We start from the raw sequence: 13,920 nt of genomic DNA, 5'->3' as shown, positions 1-13,920 counted from the left end.
AGGTTTTTCTTTGATTTGACCTAGTGACCTAGTTTTTTTACCTCAGATGACCCATTTTCGAACTCGGCCTAGATTTCATCAAGGTAATCATTCTGATTAAAATTCATAAAGATCAATTGAAAAATACAGCCTCTATCATATACACAAAGTTTTTCCTTGATTTGACCTAGTGACCTAGTTTTTGACCCCAGATAACCCATTTTCAAACTCGGCCTAGATTCCATCAAGGTTATCATTCTGGCCAAAATTCATGAAGATCAGTTGAAAAATACAGCCTCTATCGCATACACAATGTTTTTCCTTGATTTGATCTAGTGACCTAGTTTTTGACCCCAGATAACCCATTTTCAAACTTGGCCTAGATTTCATCAAGGTAGTCATTCTGACCAAAATTCATGAAAAGCAATTGAAAAATACAGCCTGTATCGCATACACAAAGTTTTTCCTTGATTTGACCTAGTGACCTAGTTTTTGACCCCAGATAACTTATTTTCGAACTCGGCCTAGATTTTATCAAGGTAGTCATTCTAACTAAAATTCATGAAGATCAATTGAAAAATACAGCCTCTATCGCATACACCAAGTTTTTCCTTGATTTGACCTAGTGACCTAGTTTTTGACGCCAGATGACCCATTTTCAAACTCGGCCTAGATTTCATCAAGGTAATCATTCTGGCCAAAATTCATGAAGATCAGTTGAAAAATACAGCCTCTATTGCACACAGAAGCTAAATGTTGACGGACGACAGACGACAGACAGACGACGGACGCCGGACATCGAGTGATCAGAAAAACTCACCTGAGCATTGCTCAGGTGAGCTAAAAACAGGAGTGCCTCAAGGTTCAATTTTAGGCCTTTTATTGTTTCTCTTATACGTTAACGATTTGCCTTTACATTTGAAAAATTCTAACCTTGACATGTATGCTGATGATTCAACTTTATATGTGGCTGATCGGTCAGTTTCTCTTATTGAGACAAATTTACAGTCTGACTTACATATCATAGATAAATGGTGCGCTGCAAACAATATGGTACTTAATCCTGTAAAAACTACTTCGATGCTGATAGGTTCCCAGTATAAAATAAGACATTCTGCCTCTCTGAATCTAACAGTGAATAACTGTCCTATAAATTTTGTCACAAATCAAAAAGTTTTAGGTGTTCATATCGATCAGCATTTAAAGTGGAATGTTCACATAGAAAATGTCTGCAAAAAATTATCTAACAAATTTACACTTCTACGAAAGATCTCAAAATTTCTTACACTAGAAATGAAACAAATGTTTTATAATGCCTACATCATTCCGATTATTGACTACGGTGCGATAATTTGGTGTAATGCTCCCAAAACATACTTTTCAAGAGTATCGGTGTTTCAGAAAAGTATTGCTAGATGGATATTAGCAAAACCTTTGATATCTTCTTCTGTTGCTATGTTTAAAGAACTGAAATGGCTTTCTGTCGAAAACAGACATAAATTACATATAGCTGTAATGACGTTTAAAGCTCTACATGGTTCAACCCCGGAATATATTACTCATTTGATTACTGTTTCCGACAACAAGTCATACAACCTAAGATCTAATTCCCAAGGTTTAATTACTCATTTCAGACTCAATTCAGATTATATGAAACAATCATTTAAATTTTTATCAATGAAAGTGTGGAATTCTATACCAGTTATTATCCGTAATGCAGCGAATGTGAACTCTTTCAAATACAGTTACAAAAAACTTTTATTTGATGAAGTCTGCACTGCATAATCATAATGCTACAGGTGCTCAGATCAAATGTGTTTTTACCTTTTGTTGTTTTTTATATTGTATTGTTTTAATATGCATTTTTTAAAAATACTTTGTACCTTGTTGAAGGCCTCATTGTAAATATGTGATTTCATTTGTATCTGCTTATGTGATTGCATAATGAGTTTACCTTCGTAAAATAAAGAAATTATTATTATTATTATTATTATTTTTTTTTAGTTTTCTTATGAACCATATGACTGCATTAAATAAATCTTGAAATCTTGAAATCTTGCAGTCGAACATTCCATGTGCCTTAAGGTAGTGGACCCCTAATAGTAATGTTTAAAAAATGGCATTTGCTTGGTATATTCTTATAGTTGACCATGTTTCGCACTATGCTGCAATTTTTTAAACAACTTTTACCGTGCCGTTTTTTTTTTTTTATATAAATTTTGTATAATTTATGGTATTTCCTCACGCTCAAGTAGAGACAAATTTCAAAGTGATCCATCCAAAACGGTTGCATAGGATTCATTATACCATTAATTTTGATAAAAGAAACATTAAACTATTGGTAAACAATTATAAAACACAAAATAAAACCGTCAGTATCATTTTTCTAGGGTGCCTCAGGTAAACGGATTTAATGAGACAGAATTCTAACTGCAACATTGAAAAAATAAGGTCGAATCCTGCGGGTCTGTTTTGAATTTTGCTCACTTTATTCAAAGATAACCTTGGGGCAGAAGTAAAACCTGCCTACATTTCTTCCACAATATGTAATCTAAAGAGTTAAGGCAAAATAGAGAACTTTTACCGCATGTAACTCGGTATTATTAAAGATGTCTAACTCTACCCCTTCTGTTTCAGAGGTAAATTCACTTTGAACAACAAGAAATCGCTTATCAAATGAAATTTTTCCACTTTTGTACAATAAATCAATAATAAGTCTTGAAAGAAGTAAAAACTTACTAGAAAAAAAGGAAAATAAGGGAAAAAATTGGTCCCAGTGGGGCTTGAACCTACGCCCCTTGAAAATTATGGGTCTAATACCTTAATACAGTATTGTATGTTTATGTACTACAGTAAGTAATGATGCTAAATGTGGCGTACTCCAAGACAGTAATAATTCACAACAAATCGTACGGTATGTTTTATAATCAGTAGAAGCTAGTCGTATTTACGCTTATGAGACCTGTTTCACCCACAAGTAAAGAATTGACAGGTCCATCATGAAATATTTTCCCCAGCGTGCAAATACTTGTCCTATTCAATATGATCGCGGCCTCATCGGCCGCGATCAATGATGCGTAACGCTATATATTGAATTTGGGAATTGGGCATAATGTATCTTGGTTATTGATTGTTTTAATGGAATGATTGTGATTATTTTTTATTGGAATATATAACTGTTCATATCTAAACAATATAAAATATTGTGATATGTGATTATGGGTAGAGGAAAACACGTAAAGTGCAATTTCTATGTGGACCTTGCAGAGAAGAATGCCACGCCGAACGTCTTGCGTGTGAACTAAACAATATATAAAGGTAGTATCTGTTTGGATCTTATCTGTTTTATACAACTTACAAAATAAGTTTTCTACATAACCTATGCAAGGCAGTTATCATTTTGCAGATAATATACATTTGATGAATTTCCAACTAAGCAAAACGATACAATGTATACATAGAATTATGAAAATACATGAAAGCACTTCAATTTCTGACTCCTATTACGTTAAAAAAACGAACAAATTAAGCAATCAAGGAAATTTACGATCTTAAACAAGGCTATTGCAGCAAAACATTAAGTGTTTGTGACTTAACAATCAACATTTTACCTACATATTCTAGCCTTTCAGCATCATTACACCGGACCTTACTATGAATGCTATCTATTTATTTTATGCTTTTCAATGAAATACTGAAAATTATCAGTGAAATAAAATTGATATTTTCACTGTTTCAAACAGTGAAAATGTCATTTTTATTTTTCACTGGTATGGAGCAACACACGAATGTGAAAGAATATGAATTTATGAGAAAGTTCCATGCAAAATATAGACTTCGGTAAAGATATAGATGTACACAAATATTAACAGGATCATAAAGATATATGTTCCATCGTTATAGAATCTAAAAGAAGTCTGGAAACGTAATAGAACTCTTTGACAGTTATACACCATATATATTGTGACGTCATGAAATTATGACGTCGTGATGCGATGCACATGACGCTACGAGGGTAAAATAGATATAATTTGTTTAAGACCATTGAAAATACATAAAATAAAAAGAGAATTTGTTTTTTTTCAATGTAAGATCGAAATATATTTCACTCGTGAACACCATAATTTACATTTTCACTTGTGGCTGCGCCACTCTTGAAAATATTTAATTATAGTGTTTACTCGGTGAAACATATTTCAATCTTACACTGAAACAAACAAATATCCTCTATATGAATGCTATCTGAAAGAAAAACCCGTGATGACTCGTGATTACCCATGACATTGCCATGACGGTAAAAGAAAAAACCATGACAGTCCGTGATAAAACCGTCACGGACATTATGACCGTCACGGGTTTTAGTAGATCTGAACATTGGGAATGAAACACGGCTATACATCGGGTCTATCACGACAACCAAAGAATTAATAAATGACTCTTATATGTTAATTATTTGTGATGATCGACATGTCCACGTTAATGTCAATATCGGCCAAGGACCTTGACAGATATCATGCTAATTTACTATGTCTGGCTCAGTTCTGTGATTTAAAAAAATATATACATATTAGCTATATCGGACATAGGGCCAAATCAGTAAAATACCTTCATCTACTGGAAAGATATTGAAATCAATAAGCAACATCACAAAATTCAGTATTGCCAATTTATTTATTTATTTATTTATTTTGCTGGTAAGTAGTCATGCTACAAAAGACACTATGTTGATTCAACTGAAACACTGTCGCAACTCTTCTCAGAATTCACAAGACTTGACTGCTCTAGTAACTGAGCGGTATGTTTTTTTTGCAATTTGATCCATTCTTTACTCTCGTTCACGATGTAAAGATACAAAGACAAAAAGTTATTGTTGCAAAGGCACATCATTATATCAAGAAATTTCATGCTAACAAATTCTGACGCAAGTCCTAACTTGCATTAAAACCACTCTTCGCCACAAATATTTCTCCAATGAGAAATGTTGTAACGCACAACAGTCTTTATTTCTCACCATCAACTTCTTGAATATAGTCAGTAATAAGCAGCATTTTTTCTGAAAAAAAGAAGAAAACCATAAAACCACGTCCAAGATAATTACATGTACATGTATTACAAGTCTTATATTATAATTAAGTCAGTATGTCATTATCATTATTTAGAATAAATAATTCTAAATTTTTATGGCATGATCCTAAAGGACCAGAAACTATAACAACTCTATAGCAAAGTGTGGGGACATTTTTATGGCCACCACAGACTGCTGTACAGTGATAGATAATAAAATCTATAAGAAGATCTTTTGGAAGCAAATTACAATTTACTGGTATTTACAGGAAACCGGCTTGACACATACTTGGTCTGGTATTTTATTCAAAACAAAGAATGGTAAATATTACAATAAAATCCGTAAAAAGATCCGTTGGAAGCATAGAATGCAACCAAGCAGAATAATAGCAGACTCAGCAAAATAGCAGAATACAAACTGTACTCACTGATAATTAAAGGGTATCTCAGACAGGTATGTACATGTAGTTCAAGTGACTGTATCTTAAATACCTGTGTACTTCTTTGCTTGAATGAAATAAAAAGTATAATTCTCAGTAAAATTTGTTGTTGCACAGGTTATACACAACATATGTACAAGTAACCAAGGAATATATCAATCATAAATGGTAGGAGGAAACTTTCTGTAAAGAACTCCGTGTAAATGATATTCAGATACCATAGATAAATTTATCAGTTATATATGTCATGGGACCACATATAATTAGAAACAGTAATTACACAACAGGCATGTTTAAATATATTCCTAACTGGATAGGTATTGACCTAAGACATTGTTAAACATTCCTATTTTACACACGTAACACTAACTACTACAAAAAACAGTCAGTCAATGTTTATGCTTAATAAGGGTCCATCCGGCCATAACAACCACGGTATAGCATTACACTATATATGAGTACGGAACCCCGGCATGTCACCAGGCATGCCGTTTTAAAGAGAATTTTTGAAGCCAAATGGTGAAAATAATTTACCTCTACGCCTAGACTCTTCCACGCGTTAGATACTACATATCTGTATTCGATAAGACAGATAAGTGTAACAGACTACCTCTACGCCATTTTCATAGAGTACATGCCAAAATATCCAAATAATTTTGAAGCCAAAAGTGGGTTACTGTCACGTTAGTAAGACCATAAACAACCATAAATCAAATTCTAGAGTACGGAACCGTAGGCTACCCTTACTGTAGACACTTCCAATATTTAATTACTACCTTGAGGGTAGGGGTAATCACCCCGGGACACCACGGGATACCCTGGGTTGTCAGACTATTCCCCCCCCAAGATGATTCCCCCTCAAGACAATCCCCCCCAAGACAATTCACTCCCGGACAATTCCCCCCCACAATGTTATGTAAGGGTGACAGCTCCCCCTCTCCATATTATAATATGTTTAAAGGGTTGTAAAGTTTATTTAATATGAAAAATCCTATACTCCAGTACTGTGTATTTAAAAATAAATAGAAAAACTTATATTTGATGCATTAATTTGGTACCCAAAATAAGGAATTTTTTTATGTGAAGTAGTAGCATTTTGGATAAGTAGCCATGGCTGAGAACTTAATTATTTTTAAAGCAATTTATTTATTTGTTAACGGTATCTATAATGGAACCTCTATGCAAAGATGTATGTAAAAAAATAGAAAATATTTACATTTAATAAGGTAATCTGATCATCAAAATAGCATATTTTTCTATGTGAAAATGTGGCATTTTCGGGAACGTGGAAATCATAAAAGTGCTTAGAACTTAAATACACTTAAAGCAATTAAGTTAATTTTTGTATTTATCTATAGAGAATTAACCTTTACTGTATGCTACCACATATATAAGAAGAAGTAAGAAATATTTACATTTGATAAGGTTGTCTGATCGTCAAAATAATGCTTATTTCTATTTGAAGTTGTACTACTTTGGATAATAGCTAGCTAGTGCTATAAAGCATTAAAGTATCATTTTTAGCATTTTCATTAGTGTTTTTATATACCATAATTATTTTACATTCTTTCTATTTTTATGTAAGTAGTTTATATATTATTATACTAGAATAAAAATCGAATCAAATATCATAATTACATGAGAGATAATCTAACCATAATGTTCTTTCAGGTTTTCCGAGTTTCCCGATGTTGGACAATAAAACTATCTTAATCATATTAATCGGGGAAAACTAAAAAGATTACAGTTATGTTAATAACAGCCAATAATACCACTTTAAACATTAATATGAAAAACTTGATCAAAAACGAAGCTGCAAATATGAATTAAAAAAACGATGAAATATCAATACAATTTTACAAGTTGAAACGTCCTTGGAATTCACCATGAAATTTATTAAGGATGTTACATGTGTTGGTTTGCTTTCATTCCAGAAAGCATGGAGTAATACTAATAGCATTTTCTCTGGATAAAAAGTACTATATCCTTACAATACAGGTTTTGATAAATTTCTTACAAGAAGAAGGTGATTGGCATTATCTAATTTTGGTTTATCACAATTTCCAACAAGTGCTTCATCAAAAGTATCACACAAAGTTAGTAATACTGAATACTGATAATTGTCATTATACATGGACAAATTGTTATATTGTTTATAAATATCATAATCCTAACACATAGAACACAATTAAAATGTAACAACAACAATATCATAATTGATTGATCAATGTCAGCTTTGAATACTGTTTTACAGCTGGTAATTCAATCAAGAGGTGTAAAAGATTGACTGGTTACCATTTTGATTAAATTTGTTTATTGCAATAATGTCATTACGCGATTCTGGTAATCAGCACCTTTCAACTGAATTGAGAAGTCAGGAACAATGATTTGTTTGTATGTATCCCTTAATTATTATACATTTTAGGGTTTTTTTTCTGGAATAAATATCCCAAAAAGGTTTGAGATTTATTTTATACAAGTACTATTTCCTGTTTCATGTGTAAATAATCCTTCTGTAAGATGGAAGTATTTATCATATTCTACATATATATAAAATCAAATAAAGCAGATGCAGTGGTCCTGTGAGTTATAATTGTCCGTAAGTACTGACCTGGCACTCTTTTTTTATTTATTTATAAAACAATATTTTCTGGCGTTCTTATATTTTATGCGATATTTGTGTCCTGAAAATATCTACATTAGTTAAAATAATGGATACAGTTAACCAATGGCACAGTTAACATAATTATTTAAAAATCTCTTTTTAAATCTCTTTTTGAGTCTTTTGGCTGAATTTTGTTCTTTAATAAGTGCATCAGTGATCGATATTATACTCTATGATTATAATTATTTTCAAGACACCTCTTTCCATTCACATTCATTAGATGTAGATAATTATAGATATTGAAAAATCGCAGAGGATTTTGTCCTACACTCAATATACAGATATTAGAAAGAAGAACCTTGGTAATACACAATGGCCCACTATTCAGAAAAATAATAATAATTCAATGTCTTCGAAAAATGCTAAGCTGCTTCTTAAGATAGCTAAGTTTATTAAAGAAGCCTCACAATATAGAGTCAATACACTTAAAAATGATACCACATAATAAACACTGCCGCTAAAATCTAAGGAACTCTGGAACTCATTGCCACAACACCTTAGGGATGAGGTCAATTACAATAACTTTAAAAATTTGATTGGTGCATGGAACGGAGAGAGCTGCTCATGTTCATTTTGCCAGTAAACCTGCATTGCCTTAGCTTGTGTAAGTCTGCTTTATTTATCATTTTTAACTATGTCTGAGTCTTAATTTCTAGTCGTTTGATGTTTATCTGTTCTCTAATTTTGAATTATTATGTGCTTTTAGGCTGTTTTGTTGTGTATGCTTTATATTCTTAGTTGCAAACAGCATGTACTTTATTTTAAGCTTTTTATCCATTTCTGTCATTGCATGTGCATGTGCTTAGATATTTTGAGTTTAGTTATTTATTATTCAGATTAGTAATTTATTATATAGATACAGTATATTTTATTTATTTACTTAACCAATGAATTAGAAATTTTAGTTTCATACTCTTAAACAAATAGTACTCTTCAGTGCTTATTACCTTTGTCTTTCGAGATGTACTGTCTTTCAGCTCTTAATTTATACCAATTTATGATAGATTTTATATACGTAAAATGTGTAATTTAACATTTTGATTTCTATGTATGTATATGTCGGTCAAAAGCTATACATAGCTTATGTTTATAATGTTATTTTATCTACCGACAATAAATAAATATTGACTTTGACTTTGAAGGAATTAATGAAAAAAATTAAGAAAAATAATTGTCATGTTTTTTTTTATGGAAGAGGTAATTAAGTATTAAGATTTATCACACCGCTAATATGTAAGGAATTAATTGCATAAATTGTTTTTACTCAAAAATTGATATTTCAAACAAAATAAGAAGTGAAGTTTAACTTACGTCATATCTTTTATAATACTCATAATGGATACTCCTAACCAACCACTAAATTTCAAATTTCCAAAACGCACTTTTGGAATAAAAAATCCTGAACAGTGCTCATTCAATGTTCAGTGCTTGGCTTCACTATGATGAGGTACGTATTCTCTGATTTCACATGTTTTCATCATGAAAAACTTTTTAAATCATTTCTTAAATTTGTAACATTATGTAAATAGTAAGAAAATACTGGAGTCAATACCCCTAAAATGTACCAGAACAAAAAATTTCCGGGGAGCCTCCCCGTACCCCCATTATGGGAGGAGGTATCTCCCTCCAGTACCTACCCCACCTTTCGCGGCCCCAATATCAAACACCTTCCGACGCCCGTCCTAAGAATATTTTCACAATGTCTAACTAAAAAATATAGATAATAGAATAAAGGATATAAATATAATTATCCAATGAACTGTTAGTTACCAGGTCAAAGAATAATAATTTCTTCATGTAGAATAATAAAAAGCTCACCTTAGGACAAAATTAGTAAAAAAAAAGATATTTTTACATCAGTATAAAGAAAAAATAATATAAATAAAATAAGGTGACAATTCCCCCCCCCCCCCCAGTTTGGGGGGAATCGTCAGGGGGGGAATTGTCAGAGGGGGAATAGTCTTGGGGGGAACTGTCTGGAATTCGATACCCTGGGACACCCCGGGATACCTTTATTTTACATAGAAAGTTTTGAATTTAACTTTTTTGCTGCATGTTTTCCATGTTTAGCGATAACTTGAGCATTTATATAGGTGTATCCTAAGTAGCAGACTCATAACATGAACATCGGGCGCCTGATTCATTCGAGAATCGCATACTGCATAACAGTGACGAAACAGGCATCCCGGGGTATGCATTATGAGCAGTATAGCCTACTTAGAATATTCTTAAATTTATGCTTTATTTACTTAAGAAATAAGTACATCTTCATAACAAAATAAGTATTTGCAAGCTTTCTTAAGGTGTCCCAGTGTATGCAGTGTATCACTGTAATCGCGAAGAAGAATCGGGCGTCCCGGGGTTCGTGTTATGAGTTTTTCTACTTATGATACAGCTATATACATCTACATCTACATCTACATCTTTCACCCAACCGTCGATTTCCGACTATCACTGGGCGGCGCTGTCAGAGAAACAGTTGTTAAAGAACTGATATGTTACAATGTTAAAAGAATAAAAGCTAAAAAAGACAGTATGCTACAGTTAAAATGGGACAGAGGCAACAGAATTACATACTGACCACCGCCAGCCTCTCTCTAAAGATACTGAGACTGGGGCTAGATTTAACATGAGTTGGTAGGGAGTTCCAGAGTCGGATGGTCCTAGGGAAGTAGGAGTTAGAAAAGTACTGAGTGTGAGACATGGGGATTAAGTAATTTAGGTTTCTAGTTGGAATAAGATGAGATTGGTCGACTGCAACTGTCTGGGTCCTTATTTTATAAAACATTACTAATGAATTGTGTAACCTTCTATATTGGAGTGTATTCCATTCTAAGGTTTTCAGCATTTGTGTAACACTACTGGTGTAACTGTAGTCATACATGACGTACCTAGCAGCTGACCTTTGGACATTTTCGACTTTGCTAGTGAGGGTTTTTTGCCAAGGATGCCAGACGCTTGAACAGTACTCAAGTTGAGGGCGGACATAGGTGTTATAGGCAGCAATTTTGACCTTTTTATATCAGTTTTGACATTTCGTTGTATGAAGCGAAGAGTGGAAGTTGCTTTGGAAGTGATACTGTCAATGTGTTTGGACCAGTTTAGATCTTTGGAAATGGTTATGCCTAAGTATTTAGCTGCCTCACAAGTTTTTAACTCTATGTTGTGAAGTTTGTAGGGGTAGACTACAGGATTTTTCTTTCTAAAAATTCTAAGGACTTCACACTTGTCCGGGTTGAACTCCATGGACCATGTCTTCTCCCAGGTTTCTAAGCTAATCAGGTCTTGTTGCAGAGATATACTATCTGAAATGGAGTTGATGGTAAGGTATATTATGGTGTCATCTGCAAACATTCTTGCGTTACATTTGACGGAATCTGGTAAGTCATTGATATATACCAGGAAGAGACATGGCCCAAGAACAGACCCCTGGGGAACTCCAGACAGTACAGGAAGTTCACTGGAAAAATGACCATCAACAGCGACTTTCTGGGAGCGGTTGGACAGGAAAGATTTGACCATTGGTAATTTGTGGGTTGACACCAAGGCTTTGTAGTTTATAAATTAGTCTAATGTGATCGACCTTGTCAAACGCCTTGGAGAAGTCCATGACAATAACATCTGTTTGTTGACCCTGTTCAGTGTTATTGTAAAGTTCCTAAGTGAAATTAATGAGCTGAGTCTCACAACTGTGACCTGATCTAAAGCCGTGCTGGAACTGGCTAAGTAGCTTATGCTTGTCAAAATAGGTCATAAGATTGGAAACAACAATGTGTTCAAGGAGTTTGGAAGCAATGCAAGTTAGGGAAATTGGGCGATAGTTACTAGGTTTAGACTGGGACCTTTTTAAATACGGGGGCTACGGTGGCTTTTTTCCAATCACTGGGTACTAGGCCAGATTCGAGAGATAACCTGTATATATGGGCAAGTACAGGAGCAATTTCATGGTGGAGTTCTTTTAGGATGCGTGGGGATAATTCGTCAGGTCCTGAGGCTTTATGTGGGATAGGCCATAGAGCAGTTTTTCCACACCTTCAGTGTGACCTGGATCTTATTCATCATGGAGACTGGGGATGAGAGGACGTTGGAACATATATGCTTCAGACTAAGGGCTGGGGAGGGAAAGACAGATTCAAATTGTTTGTTTAAGATAGTAGCCTTTTGGATGGGGTCTGTGTAGTAAGACCATCTGATTTAAGGGGGGCAATGCCGACATTTTCTTTTTTGTTGTGCTTGATGAAGCTGTAAAACTTTTTGTTTTTACCAGGTTTGAGTCATGGTCAAATATGACACTTTCCATATATGACCAGTATTGGGCTCTATTTGCTTCTGGATAGAAGACTTAAGGGATTTGAATCTTTGTTGGCGGGCTGAGGAGGGAGATTTGTGTAGTTTCTGGTACAGTTTATCACGCTTATGTATAAGCCTGATAATTCTCGGGGTTAACCATGGCAAGTCGGCACGGGGTTTAGACATTTTAGATGGAATGTTTTTGACTGGGATTCATTAAGGCAGTCCTTGAATGAATTCCACGCTACTTCAGGGTCTGAATGGTTTTCGGTGAAAAAGCTAGCACCAAAAGCCTTCATGTCAGATTTAGCCCTTCCCAATTAGCCTTCGTGTAGAGTTTTATAGGGCGTCTAGGTTGGGTTGGGCGGCCCCTATTAAGATTCAATTCATGAAATATAATATCATGATCCGAGGTGGCTAGACTCGGTAGGGATTTAACCAAGTGAACATGGGATGGATGGTTTGTAAAGAAGAGATCAAGGGTGTTGGATAACCTAGTTGGGATCTTAACTATTTGTTCAAGATTATAATGGGAATATCTTTCAATAAATTCTTTCATAAAAGGATCTGTTTTTACAAGTTTGTTTAGGGGACTCTTTTGACCAGTCAATGTCGGGGAGATTGAAGTCTCCAAGTAGCCATACTATGCTGCCCTTGGGTATTTTACTAAGGGATAACCAGAGTTGGGATAGGGAGTCGGCATCTAATTCTTGGGGTTTATAGTAGGCTCCGACAAAGATATCTTTAAGGCCAGCGATGGTAATTTTGGCCCAGGTTATGTTGCATGAAGTCTTGAGGTCTGGTTGTTCTTGGCTGATCAGTGAGTTAGATATAGCTATCATCACTCCTCCACCTTGACCTTCACATAATCTATTGCTTAATATGATGAAGCTGCAATAAAAACAATTAAATTCAAAGCTTTCTATAAGATAAAGGTATCCCGGGGTGTCCCGTGGTTTCCCTGGGTCTCCTGGGGTGTTTACACCGACCGCTACCTTGATTGAATGTGGTTGTCCATTGTGTTCTTCCTTCATGGTGTTTATTTAACCTTTGCGCTAGTTTTATTTTCCTAAAACATGAACCAGTCATTTTAGCAGGAAGAGGCGATAAAATAACAAAAAGAAAAAAAAATATAGACCTATAGATCTAGATATAAAATAATACTTTTTATCTTTGTTCAGAGTTGCGAAAATGTCAACAATGCTGATCGATAGAGGAGGCGAGAATACATTTGATTTAGCAGGTAAGTTACCAACCGAACTGTTCAGTAGAAATTTGGTTCACCCAAATTTATACAAGTTGCACTTGCTGTGCTGAAAGGGCTGAACCCCTCTCTTTATCAGGTCAGAGAGATGGCCTGTTTGCACCAGGCTGGTTTTTTCGAACCAGGCTGGTCCAATTGCCCCATAACAAGACATGTACACATAGGCCTAATGAACCATATTTGTCATAAATTACAGTCAGTAAAGCAGGAGTTATTTG

The 13,920-nt window shown here is 34.3% G+C and overlaps 1 long non-coding RNA gene across 1 annotated transcript; it reads right to left on the bottom strand.

Moving 5' to 3' along the window:
• Positions 1-4,631: 4,631 nt before the first annotated feature.
• On the bottom strand, positions 4,632-13,568 carry LOC123563953 (uncharacterized). Its single transcript, XR_006688908.2, has 3 exons — positions 13,434-13,568; positions 5,472-5,550; positions 4,632-5,032 (listed from the first exon to the last, which is right to left on the bottom strand). It is a non-coding gene; the product is annotated as an uncharacterized LOC123563953 (long non-coding RNA).
• Between the last annotated feature and the right edge of the window lie 352 nt (positions 13,569-13,920).

The sequence above is a fragment of the Mercenaria mercenaria genome, chromosome 2 (genome assembly GCF_021730395.1).
Source record: "Mercenaria mercenaria strain notata chromosome 2, MADL_Memer_1, whole genome shotgun sequence".
In the NCBI taxonomy this organism is placed as follows: domain Eukaryota; kingdom Metazoa; phylum Mollusca; class Bivalvia; order Venerida; family Veneridae; genus Mercenaria; species Mercenaria mercenaria.
This window is presented reverse-complemented; position numbering and strand designations above follow the sequence as displayed.